Raw genomic sequence first — 19,457 nt, 5'->3', positions numbered from 1 at the left:
GTTCTCTCTTAATTATAAAATGCTGTTAGGTATTTCTTTTCTGGACCTGTCTACTTGATGCTCCATCTGCACCTTGCACTTAGATTTCTTCTTTTTATGTAGATTCAGGATATTTTCTGCTTTGTTTATATTGAAAATGTATTCTATACAGTTGGCATGGAGTACTTCCTTGTCTTCTATGCCAATCATTCATAGGTTTGGTATTTTCATAGTATTCTGAGTTCTTGAAAGTTCATATGGGCATTTTATGGTTGAATTTATTGTTATCCTTGACTGAATAAATCCATCCCTCTACTTGTCTTTGAGCCATGATATCCTGACCTCTCCCAGCGTATTCAGTTGTTCAGGATTTCTACTGATCTTTTCCCTTGACTTTTTGAATTTTCACTTCTGTCAACTTTCCCTTTGTGTTTTCTTCTGCACTTCTACCTGTTCGTTATATGCTAATCATAATCCACATTGACCTCTTCACCTCATTTCATTGTCTGTGCTCTTTCAGATTATGGTTAGAAGTTTACTCATGCCACTTTAATTTCCTTGAACATATTTATTATGCTTGCTTTGAAATTGGTATCAGAAAATTTATCTAAGTCATTCTTACTGTGGGCATTTATAGTTGAAGTGGGAGATTGTCAAGGAGATGGGCTATATGGAGCTTTTCTGTTATTTGTGTTTTTTGTGTTTAAATTTGCACACCCGGTGATAGATCACTGGTTCCATGTTTTCTGATTTAGATTACTCATCTTTCAAGTGTTTGCGCTGTGTGGAAGAATGTTATGGTAGGGTTATGTTGTCATTTCCCACTACAAGACTTGTGATCAATTTACTAGGCTCTCTACTAAACCTTATCCTATAAGAACAGTCACTATGTAGAGAAGACTCAGTATATAAACAGAGCAATAATCTACTGTATAATTGTCACTTCTTAAACACCAATCATTCCATGTAATGAAGACACACTGATAGCACTGTATGTACAAATGTGTAATTTATTGTAGGTGTGACTGGAAAAAAGTAGAAGAAAAATACAGCTCAAGAATAATGACTATTACTGGAATGGTAGAAACAAAGAAGATGAATGTCACAAGAAAGAAGAAGTGTGGAGACAAACATTCAGGGGATGAGAAAACTGTGCCTAAAGGTCGATCAGACAGAGGCAGTTAACAATATAGGATCAGATAATGTGGATCAGCCCTTTCTCCAGGGTGATAAAGCACAGGTAAGATTAATTTCTTTGGGAGAGGCAAGAGTAAAAGCAAAGAATAAAGTGAAAGGAAGAAAAATGACAGAGGAACATAAACAAGAAAGGGAGAAAGAAAGAGAGAATGAGGAAGAGGGGGAGGAGGAGGAGATGAAGAAGAAGAAAAAGAAGAAAGAAGAAGAAGAAGAAGAAGAAGAAGAAGAAGAAGAAGAAGAAGAAGAAGAAGAAGAAGAAGAAAATGGATACAGCATGATTTAAAAACCATGAAGTATTAAATATAGACAGGATAGGTATAAAGAATAGAAATCTGGATGGGCATATAATATGAAAACGGGCTAAACTGGCTCTTATTTGGCATCCATTCGTGGTCCTTACCCACAGCTTGAAGACAGACTCAATGTATACCTCTCCTGAAAGCTGCCTAAAGATATGCATGTGTTCCTTGAATTTATGGATATTTTAAAGTAAAGTAGGGTGATGTCTCCAATTTTTAAAAGACTGCCCAGAGTATCCCAGAACTTTTCTCATTCCATGTGTATTTTAGTATTTCTTACTTTCTATTTTGCTCAAGAATCGAGTTGGAATTTTACCAGTCAGTGTGTTGACTCTCCAGATCCCTTTACTCAGTGCAAATGTGTTAATAGTATGAACTTCCACTCCAGTAACTCACCTTATTTCCATTTGTTGCCATTATCTTCCATTTCTTTCATCAGTTTCACAGTTCCCAATGCAGAAATCTGTAACCCCTCTGTTTAGAACATTCCTATGCATTCTCTTTTATAGCCATTGTAAATGGAATTATGTTCAAAAATTTTCGCCACTAGCCATTTAGCTAGAAGTGTAGGAATCATGCTTATTTTAACTCCTCCCTACTTGGATTTTGTCTGGCTTGGGCTCACATTTTGCATGCTGTCAAAGTCATTGTGTGTTCATATTGCATCTGTGCTGTTGTGTCCAGAAAACATTGTTGCCCTGCAATTATGCACCACTTATGGCTCTTACAATCTTTGCGTCATCTCTTCAGTGTAGATTCCTGAGCCTTGAGGGAAAGAGTGACATCAATGCCCCATTTAGAGCTACGTACTCCAAAGTCTCTTGTTGACTGGTTTTGAGGTCTCTGTCTTAATTACCATCTACTGAAGGAAGAAGGACCCCAGATAAGATTAAATAATATAAAAAATTCATTAGGAATCATTTTAATGCTATATTCATTTAGTGGAGTAAAGGGAATAGGTTCTGCCCTAAAGCTCATGACCTGTTTAGCCTCTGGATCGCAGCCTTGGTGACAGTGTCAAGTATGACTTGTATCTCATGGGTGGGCCTTAAATCTAATAAAGAGAAGTGGTTGATGATTCATATCATATTCATGCCACTATTGCACCAGTAGGCTTATCTTGAATGGCAGGCTATTACTGTGTAGCACACAGAGTTCACAGATGAATAAGATTAATGATAAATTTTCTCTGATCACATACATAACACCCTCCATCCCCATGTAAGCTCATCAGTAGAGCTAAAGCTTCCAGGTGAATACCAGAGAGATTTCTATGTGCTCCATGATTTGAAAATGTGGTGTCTTCAACTGTATGGTCTTGCTGTCAATATTCTCTTACTTTTCTAAGAGTCCATTACAAGAGTGATCCTGGTTCCTGAAAGAAAAATATTGTTTAGGTTGTTATTGTTTATGTTTTTAGGGTGGGATCTAGGCATCTAGAATTAGGACATTTGTGGTCTTTCTGGGTATGGATATCTTTCTCATATTTGCCAGATGTGTTTTCAAGGACGTGTGTGTGTGTGTGTGTGTGTGTGTGTGTGTGTGTGTGTGTGTGTGTGTGTGTGCTTACCCCAACCCATCTGATTTTGGACCAGTTGAATGATATTTGTTTTTCAATGATCAATGCTCTCTATGTTTCTGGGTCCAGACTCCCACTGGTGTTAGATTGACATGGTAGATAGGATGGCTGATATGTGAGAAGACAAGTAGAGAGGGAACTGACTTTGATGTCTCTAACTGAAATTCTCTCTCGGTCTCCATGACATCCCTGTCACCCCTAGTAGGGAAAAGGTTTGAGAGTTAGTGGGTGAGTGAGCTGACTCTGGGGGTTTCTTCTGGAATTTCACATTCAGACTCTGGATTCCAAGGTGTCACAGATTGCTATAATATGTGGGTGGTTTAGAGTTGAGAAAATAAGGCCAGGGAGAGAGTATTGACTTTGGAGGTCTCTAACTAGGGTTTATGGTTTAGGGTCTGCTCTTGAGTGGGATGACTGACAGTGAAAGATATGAAACTGGCTCTAGAATTTCCTACCCTAAATTCTGGTTTAAACTGCAGTCATGTATTGACATGGTGTATGGGTGGCTTGTTTTTTGTTCTTTTAATCTTTTACGTACCTATTATGAAATTCTGCAATTACCCAAAAGCTTAGACAACATATTGTTTGTTTCTATTGATCTTATAACTTAACTGATATCATCAAAACTCTTTAAAGTACATATGACATCTTCCACATGATGTGTTCTATAGATTGAGTATAGGTGACACCTTCCATAAAGATAGGTTCTATAGATTGACAGGATCATATTAAGGATCTGTGGGAGGATCCAGGGTGGTCTAGAACACATGGATAGTGCAAAAGTCACCAAGCTATTAACCAAATCTATGGCCAGTATTTGGGGCATAAAGAGCTTAAAAATACCTCCCTTTGAAGGGACAACCATGTGCATTTAATATTCCTGGCACCCCTAGTACTTGTCTTTGAACACAAGGACTTCCATACCTCCCACAGCTTCCAGCTTAATTTTTATGGGATGCTTGATTGTGCATTGAGTGGGTCTCTGCATCTATATCTGTTTCTTGTGCCTTTTCTTGGGCATTTTTTCCTTTTGGTTGCTTGTTTTGTCTCATTCCAATGTGTTAACTTATATTATATTATATTATATTATATTATATTATATTATATTATATTATATTATATTGTTATAATCCCTCAGAGGCCTGTTCTTTTTTTCTAATGAGAGACAGAAATGAGGTGGATCCAGATAGAAGGACAGTTGGGAAGGAACTGTGAGGAGGAGAGGGAGGAGAAATCATAATCAAGATATATTATGTGAAAAAAACATATATTTTGTTACTTTTTCCATATTGATCTCTCAATATCTGTTTAATGTACTTAACTGTTCTGATATTAAATGCATATGTATATGTATATGCAATATATTTAAAGAATCAGAAGAACCTGACATATTAATCATTTATGAATTTGGCTGTTAAAATGATTTTGTCTTACTTAATAACTATATTTCATGATCTAATTAGTAATTCATGTAAATGGGGTAAGATTTGGATGCATATCATTTAATTCCATCAGGTTTTTTTTTTACCTTATGATGAATGTGATAGAACATTGCTAAGGAGATTAAAAACATAAGGTCAAAATTTGTCCGTTTAGTGAACAGTTAATTGCCAAATACATTTATCACTACTCTGCTATTTTATTCACCCTCTTCTAAGTTCTGTTTATGCCTTAGCTTTTCACAGTAGTTATATAAACTAGACAAAGCATCTTCATGTGCAGATGTTCAATGTCTCTGACATAATTAATTGACCTTTAGAGAACAAGTGACAGAAACTTGATTCCTCAGACTATGTTGTAAAAAAATGTCAGACAATTCTTGGGGATTTGAAATACATAGAATATTCCATAGTAGTGTTCACTTTTAAGGAAATGAAATTGAAAAAAATTTACAACGTGAACGAAAGTACAGAGTTCAGATGATTTTACTGTATATGAGGAATAAAAAAAAATGGATGGGAGAAAATGAGACTCATCCATGCTAGAAATGGTGGAGCATATCAAATGAAGTTGAGGAAGTCAGGCTTACTCACATGGAAAAAGTCCTAATAAGTTTTGTTAAGATGGCATAGGAATAGATGAGAAGAACCTCATCAGTCGACAGGTTCTGTGGACTGGGAGGCTTCTGTTGTTGGGTACAAGTTTCTAGAACTTTGTCCATGAGAGACAAAGGAGAGCCCTTGAGTTGTCTTTATCATGTGTGGTCTCAGAAGATGAGTGTTACCAATGATTCCACAGCAGAGCCAGAACTAGAGCTATGCACATCACTGTGTCATGGTAAGTCTTCAGGAGCTTCATTCAATAAGAGATAATAATAGATGATTACCAGGTGAAAAAAATATACATCCCATGACTTTTTCCAATTGTTCATATTTAGATCATGGAATTCCTTTTAAATATTTTCTAGTCTCTCTTTGGTGATTATGTAAGTTTTTAGTGTAATTGAGTATACTTTAAATGACATCTAACATAGGTGGCATTTGGCTGTTAATGAATTTGATCAAGTTGTGGGGAGCAAAAAGCAATGGAAAGATGTTAGTTAGCATTTGAGAGATAGCTGAACGTCACTGTTACCACACTGTACTATTGTTTGGAATACAATGCTATGCTTTCTCAGGAGCTAGGGTGTTGGGGACCAATTCCGGACAGCTGTGTCTTGAACTTTGTGTGACCTTCCTTGCTTTATCAAACTTTACGAAAGCAGGAAGTTCCTGGCCTAACCTCGAGCTGTACAACTTCCTGGAGTATGTGCTAATCAGCCAGCCGCAGGGGCCTGGGACCAAAGCGACCTCACCCTCCCTTAGGAATTTTTCATCCTTGCTTCCCCTGCTTCCCCTCCCTGCCTGAAGCCCTGCTTATAAGCTTCAATTCCCAGTCAATAAACTGAGACCTTGACGCAATTCAGACTGACTCCGTCTTTCTTTACGCGCCTGGTCTCCTTTCCCTCTCCCCCCTTTTGGTTTACAGGTGGACCCTCCTCGAGACCCTCAAATAACCTGGCCCGCGGGACGGGTCACTAGGGGCTCCAGAATCATTTTGCACAATAATTTAATGAATCCAATATCAGACATGCTCAGATTTTTTCCATGTTTTTTTTCTATTACTTACTTCTGGAATATCATTTTAATAATAAATTCTGAAACTCACTTTGATACAATCTCAACAATGCTACATTAGTGTTTTATAAATCTTTTTTATTAAAGCATAAACTTATACTTTGTGATAATTATCAAACATGTATGAAAACAGCCATGGACAGTGACTCAACATGTCAGAATTTTAATAATAATTTTAGTATATTTACTAAAAATCTCTGTTACTGCCCAGTTTTCTGATGTGGTTTATTGGCAGTCAGTGTGGTAATAATCTTGTAATCCCAGAATTGCAGAGGTAGAGACAGGAAGATTTCTGGGACCAACCTAACCTCTTTAGTGAGATCCAAGTCAATGAAAAAGACTTGGTGTCAAACTGAAGTTGGACAGTGACTTTGTAAATACGTGCAAGGTCAACCTTTGGCCTCTACACACACCAAAACCCAAACTCACAGACACTTCACATATCCACTTATACACCTATGTACATAAATGCACAAGAGGACAAATAAATAAAATAAAAATGTGTAAAATGTAAATACAAAATCAATGTATATGCTTACTCAATACCAGCATTTTGGCATGAACTCTGGCCTCCATGTACATATACAATCACCTATACAAACACCTCCCAAACAATTCACATGTGACCTTAGATAGCACCTGAACATCCATGCCCACCAGTCACACTTGCATTATAATGATAAATGAAAATCAAAATCCAGGTGAATATAATTCTCTTCCTACAAATATTTCCTGTCACTGATGGCAATAAGTCAGGGATTGAGATGACGTCTAACCTGTACTAAGTAAGCAGGAATTTATTTTTGCACTACAACTGAAATCACCAGGACTGAAGTTCAATATTAACAACTTTTGAAAAACAGTGTCAATTTTCAATTGAGAGTCCTATCTGTTGGTTAGGAAAGCTATAAAATAAGACTGCATTGAAACGATAAAGGGGATGCTTTTAAGTGCTGGAGGTGTATGAGAAACATATTTTTTCAGGAACAAGTGTACTTTACCACAATTGAGCTGAAAATCCATACACATGGTTGATACAAATTGGTTGGACCAAATTCTCATCCATTTTAGCCCATACTCTGTTGTTTTATCTTCTAATCAGAGTTGATCATGCTTTACCCACACCTATGTCTGCCTTTATTTTCTATGTTACTTTTAATCCTGATACTCTGGTGGACCAAATACACCAGAAGAGAAACTGGTAAAGGTCAATGTTGAATACAACCAGGGAAAGTCAGGACACAGATGGCAACACATTCTTCTGCTCCTCCTTGGCTCTGTCATAGGACATGATGGCTGTGGGTGAGACTCCGGGGCATCAATCACCTAGAGCCCTGGACATGGATGTTGCTTATCCTATCTTATTTTTTACTAACTTGACATGCTTGATACAACAACTCCCAGAATTGGTGAAACCTTTGAAGATCACTGACACTTTGGAGGTCAGAGACACATTATCAGCATGAAGCCTAAGAGAATTTTCGTATCCAGACAGCTCTCTGTGAACATGTACACTGACGATGGTGCTCTACTTGAAGATCATCCTTTTGTCCAGAATAACTGCTACTATCATGGCTGTATGGATGGGGACCCAGTTGCTATTACCACCTGTTTTGGTGGGTTTCAAGGAACACTGCAGATAAACGACACTATTTATAAAATCAAGCGCAAGGGTCCTGATTTCACACTTGAACATTTGGTTTACAAGATCACTATTGAGGACACACAATTACTCTCAATGAGATGCAGATTAACAAATGAAAAAATAGCAAGACAATTGAAACTTTACAGGGACAATAACCTGAAGCAAAACAGCTATGAAGGCTGGTGGGCACACAAAAGGACTCAAGTTTGCTGTGGTGATAGATAATAAACAATTTGTTTATACAGGAAGTAACATCACAGTTACTCAAATTGAAGCAAACACAGTTGTGAATGGATTGAATGACTTTTATATTCCCATAGAAATTGCAGTGATTTTAGTTGGACTTGAGATCTGGAATAAAAAGAATTACCTATCAGTGGAAACAAACATAGACCCTCTTCTAACAAGATTTTGCATTTGGAAGACAGGCGACCTTAATTATCGAATTAAGCATGATGCAATACATCTTTGGTCAAATCAAGGATATGGTATTTATTTATGACTAGGCCATATTGAAATAGTTTGTGCCTCAGATGTGAACTGTCCAGCTAACAGTTCCACACCAGACTCACCCTCTGACTTTCCATACATTCTGGCACACGAGCCGGGTAATAATCTGGGTATGTGCCATGATGACAGGACATGCACTTGTGAGGATAAAAAAATTGCATAATTACCACAGTGAAGACTATTCCCACTAGATTCAGCAACCGCAATTCTGCTCAAATGATGACCAGCATTGCCTAAAAAAACATGTTTGCTTGATTCACCAGATGAAGACATCATTGTGACATTGAGTCTATGTGGGGATAATTTGATTGAAGAAGGAGAGCAGTGTGATTGTGGATCCACTGAGTCATGTAAAAATGATCCATGTTGTCAAAAAGATTGTGTTCTGAAACTCAACGCTGATTGTGCACTTGGACTATGTGGCAGATACTGCAAGTTTATGCCAGTGGGCAGAGTGTAGAGCAAAGACGAGTGAATGTGACTTTTCAGAGTGGTCCAATGAAACTTCAGCTAAGTGTCCTGAAGATGTATATGTGTAGTTTTGGTATCAGGGTAACTTCAGCCTCATAAAAAGCGTTTGGCAATGTTCCTTCTGTTTGTATTATGTGGAAGAATTTGAGGAGTATTGGTATTTAGCTCTTCTTTGAAATTCTGGTAGAATACTGGGCTGAAACCATCTGGCCCTGGGCTTTTTTTGGTTGGGTGACTCTTAATGTCTGTCTGCTTCTATTTCCTTAGGGGCAATAGGTCTATTTAAATTGTTTATCTGGTTTTAATATAATTTTGGTATGTGGAAGCTATCCAGAAAATTATCCATTTCTTAGATTTTCCTAAGTGACCACAAAAATTCTACCATGGAACTACTACAACTGATAAACACCTTCAGTAATGTGGTGGCAGGATACAAGAATAACTCAAAAAAATCAGGAGCCCTCCTATATACAAGTGATAAACGGGCTGAAAAAGAAATCACAGAAACAACACCATTTACAATAGCCACAAATAATATAAAATATCTTAAGGTAACTCTAACCAAACAAGTAAAAGTCCTGTATGACAAGAACTTTAAGTCTTTGAAGAAAGAAATTGAAGAAGATATCTGAAAATAGAAAGATCTCTCATGCTTTTGGATAGGTAAGCTTAACATATTAAAAATGGCAGTAGGGCTGTGGATACTGCTCTGTATAAATAAAATGCTGATTGGCCAGTAGCCAGGCAGGAAGTATAAGAGGAACAAACAGAAAAGAGAATTCTGGGGACAGGAAGGCTGAGTCAGGAGACACTGACAGCCACCACCATTAGTACCAACATATAAGATATTGGTAAGCCACGAGCCATGTGGCAGGGTATAGATACATAGAAATGGATTAATTTAAAATGTAAGAACTAGATACCTAGAAGCCTGAGCCATTAGGCCAAACAGTTTAAATAATATAAGAGTCTGTGTGTTTATTTTATAAGTGGGCTGTGGGACTGCCAGGGCAATCTTACCAAAAGCAACGCAATCTCCATCAAAATTCCAACACAATTCTTTACAGACCTTGAAAGAACAATACTCAAAACAAAAATCCCAGGATAGCTAAAACAACCCTGTACAATAAAGAAATTTCTGGAGGCATCACCATCCCTGACTTCAAGCTCTACTATAGAACTGTAGTAATAAAAACAGCTTGGTATTGGCATAAAAACAGACACGTGGATCGATGGAATTGAATTGAATACACTGACATAAATCCACACACCTATGAAAACCTAATTTTTGACAAAGAAGCCAAAACTGCACAATGGAAAAAATAAAGCATCGTCAACAGATGATGTTGGCATAACCGAATGTCAGCATATGGAAGAATACAAATAAATCCCTATCTATTGACATGCACAAAACTCAAGTCCAAATGGATCAAAAACCTCAACATAAATCCAGTTATACTCGACCTGATAGAAGACAAAGTGGAAAGCAGCATTGAACACATTGGCACAGGAGGCAACTTCCTGAATATAACACCAGTAGCATAGACATTGAGGTCAACAATTAACAAATGGAACCTCATGATACTGAAAATCTTCCGTAAGGCAAAGGTCATAGTCTACAGAACAAAAACGCAGCCTACAGAATTGAAAAAGATCCTCACCAACCCCACATCTGACAGAGGGCTGATCTCCAAATATATAAAGACCTCAAAAAACTAGATGTCAAAATACCAAATAACTCAATTTTAAAAAAAAAATGGGATACAACTGTGCAGTGGTGGTGCATGCCTTTAATCCTAGCACTTGGGAGGCATAGGTTCATGGATCTCTGTGAGTTCGAGGCCATCCTGGTCTACAAAGTGAGTTCCAGGACAGCCATGACTGTTACACAAAGAAACTCTGTCTCAAAAAAAAATGGGGTACATATCCAAAGAAAGAATTCTCAACAGAAGAATTTAAAATGGCTGAAAGATATTTAAGGAATTGCTCAACATCCTTAGTTGTCAGGGAAATGCAAATCAAAAAAAACCTCTGAGATACCATCTTAAACCTGTCAGAATGGCTAAGATCAAAAACACTACAGAGAGCTTATGTTGGAGAGGATGTGGAGTAAGGGGAACACTTTACTGCCGGTGGGAGCACAAGCTTGTACAGACACTTTGGAAATCAATATGGTGGTTTCTAAGAAAATTGGGAATCAATTTACCTCAAGACCCAGTGATACCACTCTTGGGATTACAACCAAAGGATGCTCAATCATACCACAAGGACACTTGCTCAACTATGTTCATAGCAGCATAATTCATAATAGCCAGAACCTGGAAACAACCCAGATGCCCCTCAACCAAAGAATGGATTTAAAAAAATGTGGCACATTTAGACAATGGAGTATCACTCAGTAGTAAAAAAACAAGAATATTATGAAATTTGTAAGCAAATGGATGAAACTAGAAAAAAATCATCCCTAGTGAGGTAACTCAGACCCAGAAAGACAAACAAGGTATGTACTCATTCATAAGTGGATAATAGATGTAAAGCAAAGGATAACCAGACTACAATCCACAGCACCAGAAAAGCTAGATAACAAGGAGGACCCAAACAGGGATGCATGAATTGCCCTGGGAAGGGAAAATAGATGAGATCTCCTGGGTAAACTGGGGACCTGGAACTGGGGGATTAGAGAGGAGGGGATGGAGGATGGGAACATGAGGAATAAAACAAAAAAAAAAGGAAAATGGGATCTTAAGAGTATTTACAGTTTTTTGTTGAGTAAAGTAAATACTTGCAAACTGCTTTTCCACTGCAAACAAAAATTTTAAAAAAAATCCAAATTAACCTTAAAGTATACTTAAGAGGCAGATAAGAGCTTGTAGTTAAAGGATGGCTGAGTGAATTCATATATCATAAATAGAAAAAACATTGTTAAATGAGTTGAATGGTCCTCCACTCTTTTCTATGGAGCACAGGCTGAAGCAGCATTTGAGTTGAAGATGGGGTTTGTTCAGCCAGAGGAGACTAGCTCTACTCAGACAGGTACCTAATGTTCTAAGTTCAACAAAGGACTATGTATTTAGATTAGGCTTTTGAGGACTATGTATGTACATTTGATGTTTGGTAGTCTTTAGTTCATTTTTCTTTCTCTCCAGGTTATTACTGATTTTAAATATTCTGAAGGCAGTTTAACAGCATGTCCACTTAAGCAAAACATCACCAGTAAATTCTCCCCTAGAGCAGTGGTTCTCAACCTTCCTAATACTTCAGCCCTTTAATACAGTTCTTCATGTTGTGGTAACCCGCAACCATAAAAGAATTTTGTTACTACTTCATGACTATAATTTTGCTACTATTATGATTCATAATGTAAATATTTGATATGCAAAATGTCTGATATGTGACCACCCAAAAGGATTTCAACTCACAGGTTGAGAACTGCTGCTCTGAGCCTGTGAGCTTCCACACATGGACTCATGTCCAGGCCTCAAATGCAATCACAGGGCAGTTACTTCTCCCATAATAGTCATGCCATTATTGTACTACTGGATACATATTTTTTGATAAGTGGGAATTGTGGTATGCAGGCACAACAGCTGGGTAGAATCACCGGTGACTTTTTTCTCCCATTAGCCTGTACAGCAGCTTCAGTTTCTAGAAAAGCTTCCCAGCAAGGAAGGAGCTTCCAGCTCAGAACCAGCTTGGTCACCCTGTGTCCTTTAATCACAGTACTCATTGTTATTAGCAATAGGGTCTTACCATCTAATAATGAAAGTCATGAAGTAATGCCATTTTAGTCGCCAGTCATGTTTGGAAGGTGGGAAACTCTAGGGTTTCCAGACAGACAACTCACAAGCAAGCCTAGCATTCGGATTATTTTTTGATAACCTATTCTTCTAGGTTATCCATACATGTTGGCTACTTGTGTTCAAAGTGGCTATTTCCAATTGTGTTTTTAATTAGCTTACAGTGTAGTAAGCTTATATGTGGAGTTTTCATATATTCTCGACTTTATTTCACTTCTCTCCCTATTTGTGCCCATCTTTGATTTAATTTCTTCCATATCCATTACCCACTTGTACTTTCATATTATTTGTATTCTACTCTAACACTCCCCCAACAAAGACTTTTTTGTCTACTTGCTCATGGCTCCTTTCTGGCTTCCTGGATTCTATAATGTAGTCCAAAATAAACTCGCAAACTTCAAAATAAGAAGCTAGGGTCCATATAGAGTGGGAACGTGGGTCATCTGCTGTCTTTCAGGGTCTAAGCTACCTCCTTCAGTATAATACTGTCTAGTTCTATCCTGCAATTCTGTTTCTTTAAGGTGAAAAAAATTCCCATTTGTAGATATGCCATATCTTATCATCCATTCTTCAACTGGTGGGTGGGCAGCTAAATTTATTCCATTTCCTAGCTGTTGTGAATAGAGTGACAATGAACAGGAATGGCCAAGTGTCTCAGCAATAGTCATTTGGGTATATGTCTGGAATATAGTCCTATGGGAATATGGGTTGTTTGTTGTCTTTCAGGATCTAGGCTACCTCACTCAGTAGGTTATTTTCCAGTTCAAGCCATTTTCCTATAAATTTTATTTTCTTCAAGGTGACAAAACTCACTTTGTCTCAACTGCAGGGACTTAGAAGGATAACCAACAGCAATGCAATAACCTGTAACGCTTGGGAATATATAAAACCCCATTACCCACAATTAAGGATAAAAATTCTTCCATGTCTTTTCTCATTTATTTATATTTTTCATGTGCTAATCCCTCATGAAGAGATGTTGAATTTTCCTAACCTCTATTTTCTTCAGCTACTGGTTTAATCATGTTATTTTGTACTTCAGTTGATTAATGTGGCTTATCACGATTATTGATTCACATAACATGCTAAACTATTCTTCTATATTTGGTAAAAAAAGCTATTTGATCCTGTTGAGTGATATTTTTAACTTGCTGGTGAGTTTGGTGACTGATATTTTTTTGTGAATGTTTATCCTAAATTGGTCAGGGACACTAGTCTGTAGTTTGATTTTCATTGTTGAATATTTATCTGGTTTAGTTGCCAAAACAATGCTAATTTTACAGAATGAGATGGAAGAATCCTTTTACATTTACTTCCTTTGGAATAACTTACTTAAAAATAGTATTAGTTGTTGAAATTCAAAATAGATGTAAAGACTCGATCCTGGGATTTTCTCTAATGGAAACACCAACTTCCTGCTTCAGTCTTGAAGATCACCAGTGCCTTGCTCATCTTTCATTGCTTTTTCTTAATTAGACCACGATGTGTTATGTATGTGCAAAGTCATACCTATATCTTCTAGATTTTACAATTTGCTGTTGTATAATTATTATGTAGGCCTCTAATGAGCCTTTGTATTTCTGTTGTATCAGCCAAATTGTCCTTATTTGTCCTTGATAAAAATTCTTACATGTGTTTTCTCATTTATTTTTTTCAATTGGAGTGGGTAAAGGTATGACACTGCTTTTTCTCATTTCAAAAACCCATTTCTTCATTTCATTGATCTTTGATAGTTTCTTTACACAGAATTTCATGTACTACCCCCCAGTTCATTATTTTTCCTTCTACCATTTATGTGTTTTGTTTGTACTTGAGATGCAACATTACAGTATTTATTTTCAATGTTGCTTCTTATTGATGTAGGTGTTTGATTCTATTAAAAGCTGTTGCTTTGAAGCCCACAAAGTGTTTACAGAGAACACTTGATAGTTGTAACAGGTTATCTTGATCTGATAAGTTAAATCTGATGGCCAAAAATAGAAATCAAAATTATTAAAGTACTCTTATTTTCTTCCTTTCGCTGCATGTGATGCTTTTTATGTCATAAATTATATTCCTCATACTTCATCTCCTTTAACACATTATTCCAGGTGTAACTTCCTTACACATTTTCTCCTTCTAATTTCCTACTAAAGGAAACAGTAGAGTGATTTTCCAGTACTGCTATGTGAAAGCAATCTGAATTCCCAGTAGTTATTCTTGCCATAGTTACATGTTCAGGTATTCTCATATAATACTATCATCCTACTTTTTCAGTGCACATAGTTTCTATTAGCATTTCTTGGAAAGAAGGTCTATTTACACTTAATTTCCTTCTAAATAAATTGTCTAGAAATACCTTTATCCATATGTTATTTTTTAAGAATATACATAGTTTTGATGAGTAAAATATACAGAGTTGGTAAGTTATTTTCTCATTAGCACATTGGCTATTGCATCTGACCCTTTCCTGTCCTTAGGGTTTCTGGCATAAAGTCTACTTCTGGGTACTTTGAAACACTTAATTTGTCCTTGTTGGAAGCTAAGTTTGCTCAAGGATGGCCTTCAAGTTCGGTAGTAGCGCTATATGGAATAAAATATTTCCATACTATTTATTCTATAGATTATATTTACTGAAGCTTTTTAATAGACTGATCAGGTTGTACTCATGCATTTTATATGTATGCATGTGTACATATATGTAGATGTATATTGAAACTACAATTTACAAAGGCATCATGAACATGAAAAGGAAGAGAGAGGAGTATACAAGAGGGTTTACAAAGAAGAAATAAAGGAGGGAAATGATGTAATATAATCTAAAAAGTAAAATAAACCAATAAATGAAAAAGGAAAGAAACAGAAACTATGAAGATAGTCAAGATAAGGAAATACAAGCACTCAAGAGAGTGCTGTGATCAGTGTGTTTGACATAGGAATACATAAAAAAAAAACAAGACAAAATGGAGAACATGCTCAAAAAATTTAAAGTAAGAAAATGGATTTATAATTATTACACTTATAGGTATTGCATTCATTTCATAGGTGTGAATGTACATGTATGAGTATGTTTTTATCTCATCAGTCTGAGTGCATGCATATGTTTATGTCGAGGATGCATATTGATACAGAGACTTCACAGGATATTCTGGGAGATTTAGTTTTCTGCTTCTATTTCTTGGGTCCAAGGATAAAACTCAGGTCGCCAGGCTTGGTAGGAAATGCCCCCACCACCTGAGACATTTCACTTTCCTCAAAATGGAGGTTTTAGAACTACACATAACAATATAGTATAAGATCACAGTAGATGCACTAAACTGATCCCATAACAGAATTCCTTAACTAGGAAACTGACTAATAGAGAACTACCACAAAGCACTCTGGTTAAACTGAAAACAAGAAAACTAAAAAAGCAAGAATACATAACACATCAAATTTTAACAAACTTAATATTGGAGTCACAAAGCAAAATTGTTAGTTGAATGCCAATAATATTCAGAGTTGTTGGGTTTTTTTTCAAGAAAATATTCAATTTATTTATTTGGGGATTTTCTACATGCATGCTATATACACAACATCATCAACCCTCCCTCTGACTCTTTACCTCCTCCAATGTTCCCCCAACTCTCCTTTCATGACCTTTAACATTTGTTACTTACACACATATTTCTGTATACACGTGCATATTTCTGTACACATATGCATATTTATGTAAAACCTGCCGAGTTCATTTGGTTTTATTAATGGGTTTATGTGTTTAAGGCTGATATCTATGGAATGGATAACCTACCAGGGGAATTATGCCTTCTGAAGACCAATTCACCCTCTCTCAGAAGGTATTAACTGCTGTAGCTCTTCACCTAGGTGTGGGACCTTGTGAGATTCCCATCTGTCTTGGCATGTCAACTAGTGTCAACATTAAATATATATAAACCCCACCATGCTGAAAGTCAAAAGTCACAAATGAAAACATTAATATAAGAAAAAAAGACCTAAGGATTTAAAGTCTGTCCACGGAACATGTTTACAGTTAAAGATGGCTTACATCCACACACCGACACAATTTAAAGGGAAAAAATTCAAGCTACTACATCAGAATTTGTCACATATCTCTAAAGAACACTTCAGATTTATCCTTCTTCGTTTATCTTTCTCTTTTGATTGTGTTCTTTAATCTGTTTCTCTTTAAAGATGTTCTTTTTTCTGTCAGGTTGAATATTTGGCTTTTGCTCTTTAATGACAAATGTTATTTTTACAATGATATTTTCATCTCAGAATTTCCAGTTTATTCCTGGATATAACTTCAGCTTATTTATATCCAAAGAAGTATTTTGTATACTCAGAAGATATTTGATCGGAAGTTGCATGTAATCTCCACAGTTAATTAGTGCTGTGTTGGTTGTTACCATTTTTGTGGTGTCTTTATAGTTTTCTACATATATGGTCATGTCATCTAAAGACAGTATTTCACCTCTTCCTTTCTGATTTGGATTTTAATTATTTTTTTTTCTGATTTGACACAGCAATCTTGATCAGGTTTTGTTCATATGTCTAAATATACTGTTGAGGTCTGTCACCAATGTGTTCAGTAAAAGTGAGGATGATTAACATGCTTGATTGTTTCTGATTATATTGTGAAAGTTTCAGGATTCCATCATCATGTGGAATATTAGGTGTGGGCTTTTCATAGTATTATGGTGCTGCTTCAATGGTGTCAACTGCTGGACTGCGGACTTTTGGGATGGGCTAATGTACTGCTGACATAAATGATGGCATAGATCATGCTCCAGAAGTTATATGCATTGATAAGAAAATGTATCAGTAAGTCTGCTTTGATAAGTGATTGTTCACCATGCCAATGCAACATGCAAGGAGTCTGCAGCAACAAAGATCACTGTTATCGTGATGATAAATGGAGCCCACCAAACTATAAACTAAGTGTCACTGGAGGTAGTAATGACAGTGGTCCACCTCTTGTGGAAGTACCTAAAAATCTACCCTAGATAAACCCCTAAGAAACTACCCAAGTTAAACCCCAGCTAGTGTAACTACATGCTAGGGTCTTTAATTCCTTCGTGATTTTGTTATTTTCTTTAACATGCCTAATTATGAGGAAGAAACCATCATCTAAGACAGAAGCAGAAGCAGAACACAAAGCTGAAATTTTACCTTGACAGTATCTGCCAAAGCTGAATATTCACCTGAGGGAAAGGGAGGGGGGCAAAGATGAAGCTTCACATAAAAGACAAATATTAAAAATTGCTTCATCCTCCAGGAATCTTTGCATGTATTAGTTTGTAGACTTCTGGATGTAGAAATGTCATTGCATGTGTCAAAAGATCCAGAATTTCTGAAGCACTCCCTTGTTTGAGTATCAAAAGCACTCCCCACCAAATGAAAGGAAGCCCTACCACATTCATACTTTTCATTGATTTCACTAATTTATTGTCTCATTTTTTTATTGAATTGATGTCTGTCTTCCATAAGCATAGGTCCAGCCCATTGGCCTCTGTATGTGTTTCTTTGTATTTTGCTTCCTTCAGGTCCAAAGTCCCTTTTGAGAAACTGGTTTGCGATGGTTCAGGTCATGGTTGCTGCAGGCTCAGCTCTCACTTGCCTGGTGTTGGTAGCTCTCACTCTGCAGGTGATTTTAACATAGATTTCCAAAGATTCAGCACAACTCTGAAACATCTCAAAGAGAATTCTAATCTCAGGTCACTGAGCTCTCCACCAGATTCTAAAGTTCCAGCACCAACATCTGTCCTCCAAGATTAGCCTCCCACAGCCGTGGAACAGCCTTCAAATCCCTGAACAGCTATCCAGACCTGTTTCCCTTTGACATCTAGTGCCAGTGAAGAGAGCTACACATTCCAGTTAGCAGCCTTGGTCATCTCATGGGTGAATGTCTCTCAAAACAGAGTGATGGCACACTTTAGTACTACGCTAAATTCAAAGTAACATCGCTGCCCTTTACTGTTATAGGAAAGTAATTTAAGCTTGGGTGTTAATTTCTTATCATCTGTAACAGAAAACAATAGATTCTGACACCCCACTTCTGGTCAACTTTGTCTATAATGAGCTTATGAAGATATTTACAATTCTGTGCTGCATAAGATAAATATATGTACATTGTTTAAAAAATAAAAATCCCTATTAAAATTAAAAAACCAAACTTTCAAGGCAGACAGGAGCCTGTCCTCAAAAGGATGACTAAGTGAATTCATAGTTCAAATAAAGAAAACCATTCTGAAGAGAGTTGGATTACCTTCTACTTTTCCCTCCAGAGCATGAGCTGATGCTGCATACAATGGGTTTGGCTTACAGACAGATCCAAACTCTTAGTCACATAGGACTACATATGTGCCCAGAGCTTTGGAAGGGGTGGTATAGATGTACTGTTTAACTATTAGCAGTAAACTGTCATTTTCTCTCAACACTTTGACCAGTTATGAGTTTCTGTTTTAATCAGCACCCACTGAAAAAAAGATGAGGTGTAGTAATAAATTTGAGCAAGCAATTTTGTAGCCTGTTCATTTAATAAAAGATTAGTGACATCTTTCCTGCTAGAGCCTACAGATCCCTGAGCCATGGTCTCTTCACCATGGAGCAGGTTTTAAGTCCAATCAGAGAGCAGTTTCTTATTTCCATAAGTGTCATGTTTCCTTTATAGCGGTTAGGACATTTTGCCCAGGAGACTGGAAATACATAGCATGGAGGGCCCACACTGATATCTTTTCTTCCTCAATATCCTTTATGGAATATTCTGGCACTATGAAAACTTGCCAGGTCAGTTTCACTGTGATTTTCTATGTCCTGTAAGTAGAGAGTGTGTGGTCCTCAACAATGGTGTATTATAATCTTGTTCTTGTTGTCATCCAAGAGCTA

At 36.8% G+C, this 19,457-nt stretch overlaps 1 long non-coding RNA gene across 3 annotated transcripts in view; it reads right to left on the bottom strand.

Moving 5' to 3' along the window:
* Positions 1-2,381: 2,381 nt before the first annotated feature.
* Positions 2,382-19,457, bottom strand: part of LOC131894555 (uncharacterized) — a 68,367-nt gene continuing 51,291 nt past the window's right edge. For all 3 annotated transcript variants that reach the window (XR_009374943.1, XR_009374944.1, XR_009374945.1), the window contains exons 3-4: positions 5,088-5,346; positions 2,382-2,850 (exon numbers count right to left, since the gene is read on the bottom strand). This is a non-coding gene — a long non-coding RNA (uncharacterized LOC131894555). The remainder of the gene's footprint in view (positions 2,851-5,087; positions 5,347-19,457) is intronic.

This window comes from Peromyscus eremicus, chromosome 17, assembly GCF_949786415.1.
Source record: "Peromyscus eremicus chromosome 17, PerEre_H2_v1, whole genome shotgun sequence".
In the NCBI taxonomy this organism is placed as follows: Eukaryota; Metazoa; Chordata; class Mammalia; order Rodentia; family Cricetidae; genus Peromyscus; species Peromyscus eremicus.
The sequence above is the reverse complement of the archived record's forward strand: the minus strand, read 5'-3'. Positions and strand labels throughout refer to the sequence as shown.